The sequence below is a fragment of the Dipodomys ordii genome, unplaced genomic scaffold (assembly GCF_000151885.1).
Source record: "Dipodomys ordii isolate 6190 unplaced genomic scaffold, Dord_2.0 Scaffold16, whole genome shotgun sequence".
Classification (NCBI taxonomy): Eukaryota; Metazoa; Chordata; class Mammalia; order Rodentia; family Heteromyidae; genus Dipodomys; species Dipodomys ordii.
The window spans coordinates 17,957,482-17,970,801 of NW_012267232.1; positions in this window are offsets into that span (position 1 = coordinate 17,957,482).

Below are 13,320 nucleotides of genomic sequence, written 5' to 3' on the forward strand. Positions count from 1 at the left end.
CTGTTCTTTAGCCTAATAAATATGTCCTATTTTCTGTGTGTAAAAAAAAAAATCAATGGTTTGGGCTGGGAAGGTGGCTCAGTGGTAGAGCACTTGCCTTGCATGCATGAGGCCTTGGGTTCGATTCCTCAGCACCACATAAGCAAAAAGAAAAAAAAAAGCCAGAAGTGGCGCTGTGGCTCAAGTGGTAGCCTTGAGCTGAAGAGATGGAGGACAGTGCCCAGGCCCAGAGTTCAGAAAAAAAAAAAAAAAAAATCAATGTTTTTTCTGTATGCCAACAATGAGAAGAGCGTGGCTGAAATCAGGAAAGCAACTCCTTTTGTAATAGCCTCACAAAAAAATAAGATAAAATACCTAGGAATTAACTAAAGAAGTGAAGGACCTCTATGATGAAAACTTTATTTTTTTTTATTTTGTTTTTTTTGTGTATGTGTGTGCCAGTCGTGGGGCTTGAACTCAGGGCCTAGGCACTGTCCTGGAGCTTTTAGCTCAAGGCTAGTGCTCCACCACTTGAACCACAGCGCCACTTCTGGCTTTTTCTGTGTATGTGGTACTGAGGAATTGAACCCAGGGCTTCATGCATGCTAGGCAAACACTCTACCACTGAACCACCTTCCCAGCCCTGATGAAAACTTTAAAAACCTGAAAAAGGAAATCAAAGTAGAACTTAGGAAGTAGAAAAACCTCCCATGCTCTTGGATTGGAAGGATCAAAATCGTAAAAATGGCAATATTTCTCAAGGCTATCTACAAATTCAATGCAATACCTATCATATTCTTCATGAAATAGAAGAGCAATCCAAAAATTCATATGGAACAACAAAAGATTTTGAATAGCAAAAATGAACCTTAACAGAAAGAACAGTGCTGGAGGAATATCAATACCAAAATTCAAACTCTATTACAAAGCCATAGTAATCAAAACAGCTTGGTACTGGCACAAGAAGAGACTAATGGAATAGAATTGAAAACCCAGAAATGAACCCACAGACCTATAGCCACCTAATCTTGGATTAATTAGGGAGCTAAAAAAATAGAATGGAAGAAAGACAGCCTCTTCAGTAAATGGTGCTGGCAAAATTGGTTAATTGCCTGTACAAAACTAAAGCTAGATCCTTATATATCACCCTGCACCAGAATCAACTCCAAATGGATCAAAGACCTCGGAGTCAAAGCAGACACCCTGAAAACATTACAGGACAGAATGGGAGAAACCCTAGGTCTCCTTGGCACAAGCCAAAATTTTCTTAATAAAGACCCAGAAACACAACAAATCAAAGATAGGCTGGACAAATTGGATCACATGAAGTTGCAGAGCTTCTGCATGGCAAAGGACATAGCTAGCAAGATCAAAAGAAAGCCCATGAATTGGGAGAAGAACTTCACTAGCCATACAACAGACAAGTGTCTCATATCTAAGATATACCTGGAACTTAAAAAATTAAATCCCCCAACAACAAATACTCAAAGAAACAACTGCCCAATAAATAAGTGGGCTTAAAGACTTAAAGAGAAAGTTCTCTGAAGAGGAAAGGATGGCCAATAGACACATGAAGAAATGCTCAACCTCCCTAGCCATAAAAGAAATGCAAATCAAAACAACATTGAGATTCCACCTCACCCCAGTTAGAATGGCTAAAATCAAGAACTCTAATAACAACAGATGCTGGAGGGGATGTGGACAGAAGGGAACCCTACTGCATTGTTGGTGGGAGTTTAAACTTGTTCAACCACTTTGGAAAGCAGTATGGAGGTTCCTCAAAAAAATTCCACATAGAGCTCGCCTATGACCCACTTTTGGGCATATACCTAAATGATCACAAACAAGACCATACTAAAGCTGCCAGCACGACTGTGCTTATTGCAGCATTATTTACCATAGCTATGGACCCAACTCAGATGTCTCTCAGTAGATGAGTGGATCAAGAAAATGTGATGCATATATATATATGTATATATACATATATACATATATATGTATATATACATATATATATATGCAATGAAATTCTATGCCTCCTTCAGAAAGAATGACATCGCCCCATTTGTTAGGAAGTGGAAAGACTTGGAAAAAATTATATTTAAGTGAAGTAAATCAGGCCCAAAGAAACATAGGTTCCATGGTTTCCCTTATTTGCAATAACTAGTATATTTCTGGGACAATAGCAAAGGTCAAAAGCTATATACATATGACCAGATAAGATGAAGTTAAGTGAAATGAACCCCAGATAGAGACACAAGTGTTTTTTTTCCTTGCTATTGTTTCTAACGTATTTATAAGGTACGATGTGATTTTTTTGTTGCTTTGTATGTTCCTCCCCCATGGTATAACCCCTGTTTTCACTGTATTTGATATAAGTATAATTTGTGGAGGGGAAGGGAAAAAACAAAATGTTTAAATAGGGATGCAGGTTGTCCCATTGCAACAATGAAATCTACAAGACACTATGTTGGAAAATGAACTTTACAATTTAGGTGGGGAGTTGGGGGGGTGAGGGATGAGGGGGGAGAGTAGTTTTGGAGGTGAGAGGGAATGAATGATAGGAAAAACAGAGGAGGCAACAATGCTTGATAAGAAACGTACTCAATACCTCGCTCATGTAACTGTAACCCCTCTGTACAGTACTTTCACAATTTAAAAAAAAAAAAGAGTTTCATGGGCTTTCCTGCCTGGGCTGGTTTCAAATAATGATCCTCACATCTCAGCCTCCTGAGTACATAAGATTACAGGTAGGAGCTACCAACACCAGATATTTTTCATATTATTTTTGCTGCTTCTCACACTTTAATATCTCGTGTAAATTTTTGTCTTATGTTGTCAAGTTTCAAGACAAAATAACATTTCTTAACATTTTTATTAGAATAAATCAAGTTGTGGATTCATCTGGGGAGAAACTGCAGTGATATCGAGAGTTCTCATTTATAAACTCATTAAATATCTCTTGCTTTCAGTTTTACTTTATATCCTCTAGCAAACTTTTACAATTAAACCCCTGAAATCTCATATGTCTCTTTAGCTGAAAGTTCTTTCAATTTTATTCTATTATATAATCTTTTAATTTAATTTTAATAGGTTCACTCTCTTCGATACATTCTCTTTACCCTTTGCCTCATTTCTCCCTCATCACCTTCTCAAATAATGTTTGATGGGATTAGTTACTGCATATCTTTTGTCAAATATATTCTTAGCACCTTAACATTTTCATTCCTTCTTCAAGTGACATTATTTCTTGCATTTTCTAATTTTTATTTTATATTAAACTTATATCCAATAACAGTACTGAAATTTCTTGTAAGTCCCAAAATTATCTGTAAATCGTCTTTTAGGAGAAATTTTACAAAAACCAAAGTAAGTTCTAAATCAAAAATGTGTTAATGCATTTTTTGAGCAAGGAAACCAAATGTAAAATTTTAAAACAGAATGAGGTGATGCTTTCATATCCTTTTTATAAATACCACCTATCTAGTGATTTTACCCAACTTTGAGATCTAGCATACATGAAACTAATTTTCTACAGTTGCTTTCAAGGACAGTTTATTCTTTAGTCAGTTTTTATGTTACCATAATGAAAAAAAAAGTCAGACAGAAGTCAAAAATCTCATGAATGGCTTATGGACAAGGCTAAGGGATTTGTATTTTATTCTGAAATTAAATCACGCTTGCATTTTGATTTTCATTTCTGAAGAACTTCAGAAATACTAGTGAAGGATGGAATGAGCACATGTAGAAGTAGCAAGACTAACAGAGATGCGCAGTGGTGGTTCCTTACCGGTAAGCTTAAGGAGGTCTTAAACAGTTCGTTTTATTATTGCTGAATCCTCAAAGCCTAGCACAATGATTGATAGGCACCAGACACTGAAATAGTTACAGAATTCATTAATCCCACAAGAGATAATAGGGCCAGAACCAAAAGCTGAGGTTGTGAAGATAATAAAAAGAAAATAAAATGTATAAATATTTAAGCAGAAAGGAAAAGAAAAAAAATCCACCTGGTAGCTCATGCCTGTAATCCTGGCTACTCACGAGGCTGAGATCTGGGGGTTGCAGTATGAAGCCAGTCTGGGTAGAAAAGTCCATGAGACTCTTATCTCCAATAAACCACCAGAAAACCAGAAGTGGAACTGTGGCTCAAAATGGTAGAGCACTAGCCTTGAAAGAAAAGCTTAAGGACAGTGCCCAGGCCACGGGGGTTAAAGTCACATGACCAGCTCCCACCCTCCACCCCCCAAAAAAATCTAGAATGACTTGACTTGGCAGATAAAAGTATTCTACCAGTAAAGGAATAAGAAAATACAGACCTTTTCTAAACTACATCATGAATCCCACTTTAGACATGCTGACTTTGAAGTGCTTCTAAACAGATTTGTCCCCAAAGCAGAAGGACCTGTGGATATACACTTCATTGGGAAGTTGTTGGAGTCTCAATGAAAAATGTAGAGTTGGAGTTTCTTCTAGGATGTACTATGTCCATATTAAACTACCCTAGGATCTCAGGAATAATACTTGGAAAGACTTGAGCAGATCTGAAGTAGCCTCTTGAAAAAAACTTTGGCCCCACTTGTAGGTAACTGAGTGACCGACCTCCATTTGCTAGCTAGGTGAGCTTTCTTTCAGACATAAGCACCATCAAGCCTATATATCTCCATGAAGTAATGTCACCCTTGACATTCATTCATCTGCAACCCAAAGCAGATGTGCTTTCCACAGTAGATGTGCATTGTCTTCTCTTCACACAGGTGCACAGGGAATTGCATGCTTCCAGTTCTGGTCAAAAGCCCTGAGGTCAAAAGACTGGTAGTCTGAATTCTCTAATCCACTCTTCTTTTGTTGAGTTGGTCTCTGTCCAGTCCAGTAAATAGTCTGCAATATATTCTAAACATAGAGTACCACAATACCTAAGTTCCTTTCCTGAGTACCACTTTGGTGTTAGTTCCAGACATGGCCAAAGGCCAATACACAGAAAAGAAAGCTCTTTTGTATATTTAAAGTCTTGTCTGGAAATCCTGTTCTCTCATACAAATTTCTTTTCTGTTCTCTTTCCTACGAATTCATGTAGAATAAATTCTACATGCTGTTATTATTTTTATTGTTATTATAAAGGTGATGTTCAGAAGGTCAGGTAATGAGTCCATTTCTTTTTGGACAATGTCACTTGCTGTTATTTCTATTGGTATTTTAATCATAAAAATATACACAGTAATGTGAGGGCTCCCATAGCTATGGTCTTTCCAGACCTCACAATTCTAACCCCTGCAGGTAATTAGGTAGTGAAGATCACTTTTACAACAAATGACAGACTTAGCTGGTGACAGCAGCTCCCATTTGTAATTCCAACTAATCAGGAGGCACAGATTGGGAGATCATGATTTGAGGCCAGCCTAGACAAACAAAAAAGTTGGTAGGACTCCCATCTCAACAAGAAATCTTGGAATAGTGGTACATGCCTATCATTACAGCCACATGGGAGGCGTAAGTCAGAGGATCACAGCTCAGACAATCCCAGACAAAAACACAAGACCTTAACTTAAAGGAAAAAGGACTAGGGTGAAGCAAGATATGGTCTAAGTGGTAGAGTACCTACCTAGTAATCCTGAAGCCCTGAGTTCAAACTCTAGAAATGAAATAAAGTGAAATAAATCAGACTCAGAGCAACAAAGGACACGTTTTCTCTCATATGTGAAAATTAGATCTAACCTGTAAATATATATATGTAAAATATAAAGGGCCATATGCATGGATACACAGACATTAACTAAAGTATGGTATATGCAGGGGAAGATTCCAATGCTGTAACTGCTCTGAGCAATTAACTTACAGTTTAACAAAATGAATGCCAGGAAGCCAGAACATGTAGGGGAAAGTGAGGTCAAGGGAAGCAGAGCAGACGAATGAATATACATATATATATATATATATATATATATATATATATATATGCAACTTGAGGGTATGGATGAGCTTGGGAGGTGGGGGAGGAGGATAAAAGGGGTAACACTGATCAAGATGCTGAATTGAAACCCTGAGTACAATTGCTTAAGGATAATTTTTTAATTTAATGCCAAAAGTTTAAATAAATTACAGATCTATAGCTTAGAGTAAGCTAAATGCCAAAGATGCAATGGAAACCTAGTAGGGAAAGACAAGGAATAAGACAGTCCCTGTCACCCCCCAAGGGATAGACATGGGGTACAAACTTCATGTCTCCGTCTCCGCATGCATGTCTCATTTTTCTCAAGTGGCGCACACGTTTCTAATGACTGAGGAACCATATCTTTGCATCACCAGCATCCAATAGGAAATAGAATTTTGAGCAGAATGGCTCAATAGCTATGTACATATGACTACATAAGATGATGCTAAGTGAAATGATCTCTAAGACATGGAGACAAGAGTTTTTTCTTTGTTGTTGTTGTCTTTAATGTACTATGTGATTTTTTTGTTTCTTGTATATATTTTCCCCCTATGGTATATCCTCTGTTGTCACTGTATGTGATTTTGGTACCCTGGTATTGTATATACATTTATTTGAATTAGGGAAGGGAAGGGGAACAACAGAGTGATGAGACAAAGGACAAGGGAGGAACCAATGCAACACCGACGTACACAAGAAAATATGTTGGAAATGATCTGTACAACTTGGGGGCTGGAGGAGAGAGAGAGTAGGAGAAAAATGAGGGAAGAGGTAACAAGTTTGACAAGATATGTACTTATTACCTTACTTATGTAACTGTAACCCCTCTGTATATCACCTTGACGATAAAAAAATTAATAAAAATTTCCAGTGATCCTTATTGGCTTGGCTATTGTCAAAGGTATAGTGAGATTGGGGGCCCAGAGACTCCTGACTGACATAGAGGAGCAGCAGTTCCCTTGATAAAGGGGAACCTCATAATCAAAATAAGGAGAAAGAAAGAATGACTGACTATATGTTATGATCAATATTTTTCTAGGTTCTAGACATTTTCTCTGTATTCACAAGCAGAGAATAATAGTGTTATACAAATAACAGCATACTATGGCAATTTTTTTAGCTAGCTTCCAAAGGAAAAAACTTTCATAAAGTACTATAAGCTTAGAACTAAATTTCAACCAGTATAACTATATTAAATATCATCATTAGAGGATTTACTTCTCTTTTTCATACTTTCAGATTGCTAATTCTTAACTTGTCTAGCTTTATTGTACAAATACCTTATATTTTAACCCACCTCAAATTTATTTTGAAAGAAGACAAAATATTTTTAAGTTTTTCTAATATTTCTTTTTTTGGGGGGGGTCCAGTCATGGGGCCTGAACTGTAGGCCTGGGTGCTGTCCCTCAGCTCTTCAGCTCAAGTCTAGCGCTCTACCACTTGAGCCATAGCACCACTTCCGGCTTTTTTCTTTTTGCTTATGTGATGCTGAAGAATTGAACCTAGGGCCTCAGGCATGCAAGGCAAGCACTCTACCACTGAGCCATCTTCCCAGCCGCTAGTATTTCTTAACATTATTAGTTTTCCACTATGAAAGCAGTGCTTATATACAAAATTTAGAAAGGTAAAGAGAAAAATCATCCATGTTCCCACCAGTGTTCTTATGACCCATCATTAAAACTTTACCAGACTGCCTGCTTTAAAGATTAAGAAACACATCTAGATCATATAACCAGCTAAATGGAATAGATTTCATACAATCCCTAAGGACTTTAATTTAGGGGTAGAGGAGTTGGATCTCAAAGAGAAAAAGCACTCAATAAGGAAAGTTTCTGAAATGATGGCAACCATTATCCAGAATTTATTTTTATATGATTAATACTTAACAGTCTATAAATACATCCTTCCTAAATGTTGTTTCCACACACAAAAATTAAATTAATGCTTCACTGGGTGCAGTGGCACATGCTTGTAATCCCAGCACACACACACACACACACACACACACACACACATGTATATATGTTCAAAATCAAATTCAACCTTTGGTTAAACTCATAAAACTTTATTTATCCAAGAATTCAGATGGGAAAAAATCCCTGCAATGGAAAAAAAGTCATATATTCTAAGTATCATAGCCAAAAAATTTATTTTTGAATATACAGACCCTTGGATCCAATTGTGAATATTGCTAAGGCAACAGTAATGAAAGTCCTAATAAAAGCTTTGAGAGGTACTGTTTAGTGTAATTGTCACAGTGCCCCGATCTCAAGGCCCCAGACCACTTTTTGCTTAGCCAATATCCCATCTTACCATTCATCCTTCCTCCAGCTGTGACCCAGTTGGCACACTGGTCCCACTGCAAGCTACTTCCTTAACAACCTCCATGCTGGTCCTACCACACCACACCAGTACTTCCCACCAACACAACAGAAATACCCCCAGCCTGTACGTTATAGTGGGGAGACACCTCTCCCAAATAAACCTGTGCTAGTTATAAGCCATCTCTCTATTTTCTGTACCTTTAGTCTAACGCATGCATGTGATATACACCAAGCATACACATTACCATTCACCCTATAAGCAGAGTTTTGCTTTGGTTTTGAAGGAAACATAAATCAATAACTATACCAAATATTTTATTCCCTATATTAGTCAGTTTGGGCTATCATAAAAAATACTGTACCACATCCTGGATGCTTAAACAACATATTTATTTAACCCAGAATGCACAAGACCCTGGTTCAATCTCTGGCATAAAAAATAAGGGGAAAAGAAAGAAAAAGAAAACAAAACAACTAAGCATTAACAGAAAGATAAGGATATCCACATGTGTAGATAGGTATGTGTGTGTGTGAAGTAAGAGAAAGATTCAAAATTCACCCATTTGTGTTTCAACCAAACCCTTTACTTAACATCTTAAGATTTAGGTTCTGAATGCAGGTGCCAGTGACTACTCAGGAGGCTCAGATCTGAGAATCACTGTTCAAAGTCAACCCAGGCGGACAAATCTCTGAGAGACTCTGATCTCCAATTAACCAGCAAAAGGCTGGAAGTGAAGGTGTGGCTCAAGTGGTAGAGCACTAACGCAGAGTGGGGAAAAATCCAAGCAAGAGCATGAGGCCCCGAGTTCAGGACCCAGTACCAACACACACACATGTGCACGAGCACCAAAAAAAAAAAAAAAAAGATTTGGGTTCTGAAATGTTCAGTCATAACACATAGCTGGATTGTAAATATATAGGCAGTAATAGTGAAGCCACTAAGATGAGAACCCAATTATCCACGTGGGAGATTCTAAATAATAGAATACACAGAATAACAAAATACACAGCATCAGCAGAAATTAGAATACTTTGCTTTGTCCTACCTTTCATGTAAACTGTGCTTTTGTTTAGAACCAGGTGTTAGAGTTTAAAACCATCCCATTCCCTACATATCAAATTAATGTATTTGTCCTTAATTCTTTCATCTGAAGTAGGAAACTAACAGAAAAACATACAAATCAGATATTTTGGCCCTTCTCTGGTCTTCCTCACCAGAGCTAACTTCGTTCAGGAAGCATGTATTTTCCCCCATGACATCTGAAGTACAATATAGAAATTTATCCTTTTAGTGAACTGTGCCTTTCCCCAACATTTTTATTTTGCATTTAACAAAATAACAGCAAATTTCAGGTATTAGAAGGATCGAAACAACCTCTTCTATTCTGTTGTCCTTAGAACACCATCTTTTATTCATAGCTTTTCTTGTGGTGCTGGGAGGCAGATTCTGTTGCTATAGCAACGCCCTGCATATCCTTGGGGATAGCTTACAGTTTTACTTTTTTTTTTCTGAACAACAAAGAGCCATTGATACTACATGTTGCCAAAGGTTATAAAAGTTGAATTCTAAAATGAAAATATTTCTTCTATAGAAGTGGTACACCATATGCGTCCCACAAATTCAAAGAGATATGTAAGGATATGACCTCCATGTGAACAGTGATGAATCTGGTATAATACTGTTTGGCTTCAATGGATTATTCACAGCAGAAGTAGTTGAAGTGTATGCTATGTTTTCTGAGACCACTGGGGATAAGGGGTTTATTCCCAGTATCTGTAAAGATCCAGGAGCAAGAAGAAAAAAAAATCAAAGGTCCCATCACTTACATTTTGTTTGTTACTTTGTAATCACTTTCCTATCCTCCCTTCCCCCCACCCAAAGTGAACTGCTATATCAAAATCCAATTACACTTTGACAGTAAATAGATCCTCAAAGAGTAGCTGTGGCTGAATCCTTGTTCCTCAGAATAGATATTAAACATCAGAGATTCTTAAGAGCTTTGAAATCTGTATTCCTGGCTGCATTTTTAACCCCCTTTTCTTCCTTGGTGAAAAAAAAAACTTTTCTTGGCTAAATGCTTTGTAAAACTAGGAAAAGAATTTATTTTCAAGTCTTCCCTGCAAGTTATTTCATCCTTTAGAAATGAAAGGGGTACACAGAGAAACACAGATAAGAAGTTGAAGATTACCCAGAATCACCTCCTAGGAAAATAGCCCCAAGAGCTTCAGCAAGTCAGGAAATGAGAATCTAGAATTTTTTCACTATCAAGAAAGAGAGACATAGACTAAAAATGTAGATGAAACAGGACTGATGTCAGTCTCCTTCACTCGGTACAGCCAGGACAAATTCACTGGGATTAGGAGATCGTCTCAGCAGACCCAGCAAAGCCATGCATGCATTTATCAGTATTTACTAAGGACATGTTATATTCCAAGCCACTCAAATGTTCACTTAATACCTGCCTATACTCTTACAGTATTACTCTAATTCAGGAAAGCCTTCATTAGCACAGAGTATATAGATATATCACAGAAAATGCTATTAAAAAACAACTGGTTCCAAAGGTGATAGTCGCTACTATAAAGTACATACACTGGGTCCTAAATACAATTTCCTACTTTAAAAAAACAGAACCAATAAAACAGAGTTCCCAAGAGAAATGATTCCTGAAATGTTTGGGAGAGGAAAAACACAGAAGAACCTAGAGTATCTTGCCCTGAAAGCACTTTAACACAGCTAGCCTCATGTCAAGAGTACTGAAGCTTGTTTGAATGTGCACTCATTGGCCACATCTCATACCACTTTTATCAATGAAATGAATAACAACAGAAATATGTTATGAAGCATTAAGTGAAAATGGGGTCTGGGGACATAGCTTAGTGGTAGCATGCTTGCCTAGCATGCTTGCCAGCACCACAAAAAAGTAAATATATATACAAGTAAATACATGTCACTAGAAATTCTCAGATGGAAAAGAGGATGGAAAATAAAAAGAGTGAAAGAAGAAAGCACATATTATGAGGCAAATTATAAACCCACCACAATTCATATGTTCAGCCTTAACCTTCCAGGATGGATATGGGCCTTTGGGGAGGTAAATATGGTTAAATGAAATGATAAAGGTTAGGCCTGAACTGGATAGGACTTATAACCTCATCAGAGGAAGAGAAACCAGATTTTTCTCTCAAGAGTTCTCTCTTTCACCAGATGTCAGTGACTTACACCTATAATCCTAGCTACTCAGAAGACTGAGATCTAAAGATGGCCATTCTGAGCCAACCCAAGCAGAAGAGCCCATGAGACTCTTTGTTTGGGGGCCGGAGGGTCCAGTTGTGGGGCCTGAACTCTGGGCCTGGGCGCTGTCCCTCAGCTCTTCAGATCAAGGCTAGCACTCTACCACTTGAGCCACAGCACCACTTCTGGCTTTTTTCTTTTTGCTTATGTGGTGCTGAGGAATCGAACCCAGGGCCTCAGCCATGCAAGGCAAGCTCTCTACCACTGAGCCACCTTCCCAGCCCACCCATGAGACTCTTAACTCCAATTAACCACTCAAAAGCCAGAACTGGAGATGTAACTCAAGTGACGGAGTGCCAACCGTAAGTTAAAAAAAAAAATCCAAATGAGAGTGCCACAACCCAAATTCAAGCCACAAGCACCAATATATAAATAAATAAAATAAACCTCTTATGGTGCATATCAATTTTCTTTCCAGCCCACACACACACACACACACAGAAGAGCCCATGTGAGAACAAAAGAAAGTTACTATATACAGCCAGAATAAGAAGACTCACCAAAATCCAAACTTGGACAGCTCTTAAGTTCCAGCCTCCAGAACTATGAGAAAATTAATTTCTGCTGTTTAAGGCCCCTAGCCTGTGGCATCTTGTTATGGTAGCCTAAGGAGAGTTGAAGAAATAATCAAATTAGGAATTTACCATTTCTCAATCCTTGATATAAGAATCCTAACAGGATGCTAAAATCACTATGTAAAAAAATTATTGGCTTCAGAAAAACCACCATATAAGTTAATTTTGCAATGGAGAAATTAAACATGACATCACTATCTCAACTAACCAATTCCACTCAGCATTGACAACTTGCAAATTCAAGACAACTTTTAGAAACATGTAGGTTAACATAAAATACAAGATTTGTTCTTCCCTTTATCCAAATTTAGAGTTACATGAAATATCTTTACAACTTTGTGAAAATTACAAAGAGACTTTTCCTAACAGAACAAGCATCCAATATGAAGAATGAAATTATAAAACTGCATTAGTTGAACATCTGGACATTTAGAAGTCAGGAAATACGTTTATTTTGTCTCAGAAAAACTAAGCCATGAATTTGGAGAGGGGAAGGGAAAAAAGAAATAGTTTAAATAGGGATACAGGTTGACTCACTGCAATGTACAAGATGCTATGTCAATAAAATGAACTTTACAATTTAGTCGGGGATTCCAGGGAGGTGGGGGGAAGGAGTGTAGTTGTGGAGATGGGAGGGAAGAGAGGAGGAGGCAACAATACTTGATAAGAAATGTACTCATTACCTTGCTCATGTGGTAACCCCTCTGTACAGTATTTTCACAATAAAAAAAATTATTTTAAATAAAGAAGGGGTTAGGAAGGAGGCTCAGTGGTAGAGTGCTTGCCTTGCATACATGAGGCCCTGGGTTCAATTCCTCAGCACCACATAAGCAGAAAAAGAAAAAGCTGGAAGTGACACTGTGGCTCAAGTAGTAGAGCGCTAGCCTTGAGCTGAATAGCTGAGGGACAGTGCCCAGGCCCAAAGTTCAGGCCCATGACCAGACCCAAAAAGAAGAAAAAAGAAAAAGAAAAACCAAGCAATGGTGGTTTAAGCCTGTAATCCTATGTACTTGGGAAGCAGAGCTCAGAGGATCATGGTTTAAGGTCAGCTGGGGCATAAAAGTTTGCAAGACTTCATCTCAATCAATGGCTGGCCATAGTGCTCAGGTATAGTGCCTAGGCCTTGGATTCAAGCCCAGGACAGGCACATACATACACACAGACATACACACACACACACACACACACACACACACACACACACACACACACACA